The sequence below is a fragment of the Pteropus vampyrus genome, unplaced genomic scaffold (assembly GCF_000151845.1).
Source record: "Pteropus vampyrus isolate Shadow unplaced genomic scaffold, Pvam_2.0 Scaffold500, whole genome shotgun sequence".
Lineage (NCBI taxonomy): Eukaryota > Metazoa > Chordata > Mammalia > Chiroptera > Pteropodidae > Pteropus > Pteropus vampyrus.
In genome coordinates, this window is record NW_011889281.1 from 207615 (window position 1) to 212898 (window position 5284).

A 5284-nucleotide genomic window follows, 5' to 3' on the forward strand; every position below is an offset into this window, starting at 1 on the left:
TCCCCGCAATGGCCTCATGCACGCAGTCCCCACGCGTCACTGAATAAACCAGTGTGCTCACACTGCCCAGGGCCCCAGGCACTGGGGCATGGACCAGCCCTCCTGCAGCTGAGGGTAAGCGGGAAGTGAGCCTTCAATGAAAAGGATAAATCACGGGGATGGGTGCCTTATGGTGACGGTGGAGACCCAGCCTCAATTTCGGGCTGAATTGCACTGAGTCGTGGCCATTTCTTTTATAAAATGACAGTTCTTAATGGGCAGTAAAATCGTGGGAGGACACTCCCAGGAGTCTTTTCAATGGCTCTGCTCAAATCCTTGGGTCTGAGGAGGGCCCCCATCCCGTCCGGAAAAGCTTGCCCCCTGACTCCCGGACGCAAAAAGTCATCTGCCTGCAGCCAGTCCCACGGCGCTGGGCGGCCGTGCCAGATGGTGGCGGGACCACTGCCCCCAGGCCTCTCATTAAACCAGCTTTCCGTTCATTTCTCCTTCTTGGCATCCTTTACCTGAACGATGCAGCGCGTCCATGCTTGGTAGACAGATGCATGAGCAAAGCAGGCTCCCACGGGCTCCTAGTGAAAAGCCCTCCCCTGCTCCTCAGGGTCCCCAGCCCACCCTGCACCCCCTCCTTCTCCTGATCCCTGGGGTCCCCAGCCCACCCTGCACCCTTGCTATCCCCTGCCCCTGGCAGACCCCAGTCCATGCTGCATCCCCACCCCCTCCTCGGGCCCTCATTTAGGGCGACGCACCCCTCCCTGGGCCTGTCACAGAGCCAGGGGAGGTGCTTCTGGAGCCCACAGAAGGACCTGCCCAGTGGTCCGTAAGAGCAGGCGGGCAGTGTTCTCTAAAGACAGTAGACTGGGCCTCCTGCTGGGACCGACCCCCTCGAGCTCCACCCGGGTCTCTCCCCCAGCCCCACCCCCACCTGGCCCCAAGCTCCCCAAGGCCTGGATCCTGTCTGGGTCCCCCCTCATCCCCAGCCGGACATGCAAACCGGGCAGACACATCCGGTTACGTTCAAACAGAGACCACGTGGGAGGGTCTCCCAGAGACAGGTGGGCACATGCGTTAAGTATTAATGAAGCAGAGACTCTGACGAGACTCTTCACCGTTCATTTGGGGGACCAGAAATGGCAGCAGGCGGGGCACAGATGACCGATCTGAGGGCGAGCACTCCCGTCATCCATCCTGTCGACTCCTGCTCTGCTGGGCTGGGACAGCAAGCCGAGAAGGGTCTGTCTTAGTGGACCCGGCTCGTGTCTTGGCTCCCTGACAGACAGGGCTGTCTCTCGCCTGAGTCACCGGGAGGGAAGCCATCTCCACTCAGGCTGCTGTGCCACTGACAGCCCTTGTCAGCTGTCAAGTCCAAGTGGACCCCGGGAAGCCACAGAGCTGCCCCAGACAGTCCTGCCCCGCGTCACCCTCTCTGTCAGGAGGCTGCCCGGGCACCAGCCGTCCGCTGAGCACACCGAGGCCGAGAGCTGTGTGGTCACTGCGTGGCCCTGTCTCGTGAGCGTCCTGCCCACTGGGAGGACAGAAGGAAGGCGGTCAACAAAAAGAGCAAGCGCGAAAGCCGGCGGTGAGAGGCCGTGCCGAGGTCAGCGTGTGCTGCCCGAGCACCGCCCCGCTGCTCTGCGGCTCGCCGATGACTCACAGGCGGACACCCCCGGCCGAGGGGGACTCCCACGCCGCAGGTCCTGCCAGGCACCCCTCACCTGCTCCCTCACCCCAGGCTTGGCTGTTTCCACGCCCAGGCCCCCACCCCAGGCACGAGGCTGACACCCAGCAGCTGATACCACTCGCCCCTCCCTCCCGCCCTCTCCGGGGGGATCTCCCCAGCCGGCCACGTGCACCAGAAGCCCTGCCTTGGGCTCTGCTCACAGGGAACCCCCCCGGTGTCGGGATGGAGGGTCAGGGTGGCTGGCTGGGCTCAGACCTGAGCCACACACGAGGTCACCCTCTGGTGCTATCACCTGCCCAGCACCATGCCCAGACTCCCATGCTGCACCTGGGCCAAGCGGACGTCTGACTTGCTGTGACGGGGACGACCCCGCGACCCCAAGCAGGAAGGGCCCTGCCAGGCGCTTCCTGGGCTCTCACGGACCAGAAGAGCCGGCCAGCCCACCAGGTGGCCCCGGGACTCTGGGTCTGGGCCAGGAGATGGCATTGCACTGGGGGGCTCCAGCCCGGCTCTTCATCCTGATTCATTTTTGACTCAAGATCCACATCCGCAAGAGAGAAGCTGATCGTTCCTGCTTGGCTCACTGGCCTGGTGCCTGGTGGGTGGGGGACAGTGAGGCATCCTGACTGTCTCCTCAAGACCACTCACGACAGGGGCGCAATGACCCCCCCGAGGACACCAGGCCTCCGTGACCAGCAGAGCCAGGGATGGCCACTGCGGCCCCTCCAGCCGACCCCACCGTCAACAGTGGCGACTTCTGCGTCCCACACCGGAAACCCAGTCGCTCCCCGTCTGCGTCAGGTGGGCACATCCGCAGGGCGCCTTCGAGAAGCATCTCGATCTCTCTTCCCCACCTGGCAGATCCTGTGAGAACGTGTTCATGGCTGCACTAGTAACCCTATGACTCTGAGATGTTTTCTTGATTTATAAATCCCAAGGTAACTAACTGCGCGTGGTCACGCACGATGGTGTCCCCATTACAACAGCGCCTTCTCCTGTGGCATTCTGGGTTTTTCTGCTCATTACGAGAACCGAACGGAAAATAATTGAAGGCTCGATTTCATCACATTTGGAAAGAGTTTCATAAAATGCAAGAAATGCAAACCTCCTCAAGCCTCTCAAAGCGATGTCCAAGAATCAAGGACGCGTTGGGGGGACAGGTGTGAGAACCCTCGGTCGCCGTTGGCCCCGAGCTGTCCCGTAAGCTGAGCGAGCACGATTTTACTGAGGCTGAGTCTTCCCGCCCACCTGGGGCCGAGGGCTTTCAAATTAAACTTTGCAGCTGGCTGAAAGGGACTCGCGTAGGACTTGGTGACGATTTCACAATCGCTCTCGAAAGCAGTTAGGGTGAAGTCTGGTCCCGAGCCTCGGTGTCACGGCCACGTTTTAGAATGTGGGGCTTCAGCCAGCCCGGCACACCCCGAGTCGTCTCAGTAGAGCTGGCTGGAGTGACAGGGACACCCAGGGTGCGAGGCTATGGCCGAGGGTCAAGTGACCCTGGGGGAGCCCTCCTGGACTCGGTGTCCCCGTCCGCACCGTGGCACAGCTTCCGCGGCTTCCCTTCCTTTTGCCTTCAGAGGCGTCTAAGGGGGTGGCATGGCCAACTCAGGACCCGGATCCCCAATTACTTGTCGGGCTTGTCCAGCCCCTCCTCCTCTCGGGGCGTCTGCCTCCCTGCCCGCAGCATGAGCTGGGGACTTTTCCTCAATGGCCCCTTAAGGAGTTCCAGGTTGGGGTGAGGGTCCCAGTTGTCATCTGCGTAAGTGCAGCAGGAAGTGTGATGACCCTGGGCTCGTTCCAGGTGGCTGTGCTGGAGCCCTGTCATGGGTCCTGGGCTGAGACACGGTGCCTGTCCCCTTCGGGGGTGACAAGGGTCTCGCAGTTGGCTGTCGAGTCCCCTTGCTGTGTTTCAGTCTTGACCATCACGCCCACGTCTGCACATGGCGTGCACGTGTCTTCGCGTTCCCTGGATGAGAGCGGGTGTCTGGGGAGGGCGTGTGAAGCCAGGCGGTGGCTTTCCTCTCGTGCCCTCTGCCCTGGGGACCGGTCAGAGGGCCCTGGGGAGCCTCGCCTGACCCGCCTTCCAGAGGAAGCCGGCGTGGTCTCCTCTGGCTTGCTATTTCTTCTAGTCCGCTTGGAAACTTTGTATTTTATCCCAAAAAAACAAAACGGTTTCCTCAGTATTTCCAACTGAGTTAGCAACAACTGCAAAAGATAAAATGCTGAGAATACTTGTTTTCTACTTAGTTTGCCGAAGGGGCGTCTGCTTTCTTGAGGATTTGCCCCCTAAGTGCAGCTCGATCCTCCAAGGCTTGTTTCCTGTTTCCAGATTTAGGAAGTTCAGCATCCGTCTTTGCCGATGGCCACGTCTTCCCTGCGTCCCGCTTTGTCACGCCTGGAGTCCAACGCTCACCTCGTTCACTGTAACTGTTTTCATGACGAGGACATTTAGAGTCAAGCGTTCGCCTGGACTCAGCCTCTGGCCACGTTGCCCGCGTTTGCTGTGGGTTCGCCTCATCGTCTTTACCATTTCTGTACATGTAGTTTTGATGCCTAATTGACCACATAGTTACTTTGCAATAGTTTTTTAAATTTCTAGAGATTTTTTCTTTAAAGTTTCATCATTCAATTTTCATTGAATTATTCTGATAGAAGGTCCTGCTCAGTTTTGCTTTGTGCATTTTTTTTTTATTTTATTTTTTGAGGCTTTCGTGGTGGTTCATTTTATCGTAAGGTGGTTTCTCGGGCTGTGATTTTTAAAGTCGCGTGTTCCAAGGGCGCCCTCCCGGGGGTGCCAGTCGTGCATTTTTTTTTTATTTTATTTTTTGAGGCTTTCGTGGTGGTTCATTTTATCGTAACGTGGTTTCTCGGGCTGTGATTTTTAAAGTCGCGTGTTCCAAGGGCGCCCTCCCGGGGGTGCCGGTCGTGCATTTGACCCTGTGGTTCTTCTTTCCCAACCTCCGTGTCTCGTTTACACTTTCACACTCGGGGAGGCCTGTGCCCTCCCCGACTCCGGCGGCCGCGTTTCCGTCCGCTGCCCCCGGTCGCCGACAGTTTCGGCTTCATCCACACAGAGGACGCAGACGTGCACCTTTTTCTCTCTACCGTGTCCTTTCTGCTCTCCTAAGACCTGCGTTCGTCCGATCCTCTGGCCAGCGATCAAGTGTCACTTTCGCAGCGTCCTGCCGGCCCCACATAAAACAGAATCGCCTGTTGCCTCTGCCCCCCAACATTTCCTCCGAAATTCTTTGCCCACCTACCTTGGATGTGGGACCCAGATAACCACTATAAAATGGTTTTTCCAACAATATACAATTTATATAAAAATCGTATCTATGTTGAGCTCTGTAACCATCTTAATTCTGTTAAATTTCTGTGTCTAAATGCTGGTCCCGGGTCATTTCTGTCACATGCCCCCATTCCTGAGGCCCTCGCTGTGGGTCACCGCTCAAGGATGACTCACGTCTTCCAAGGTGTCTGCCCTAGAAGCGAAAGAGGGTTTTTTCTCGCCCAAACATGTCGGCTGCCTTCTTGTCACCCCCAAACTCCGCAGAGGCCGCTCCGTTTCCTCGCGGGTGTCTTTCGGGGTTGGGCGGAGGGCGTCAT

The 5284-nt window shown here is 58.2% G+C and overlaps 1 protein-coding gene across 1 annotated transcript in view; it reads left to right on the plus strand.

The window, feature by feature from the left end:
* The window catches only part of CDH4 (cadherin 4), a 64730-nt gene that overhangs the window by 4639 nt on the left and 54807 nt on the right, over window positions 1-5284 (plus strand). The gene's annotated exons all lie outside the window — the stretch shown is intronic.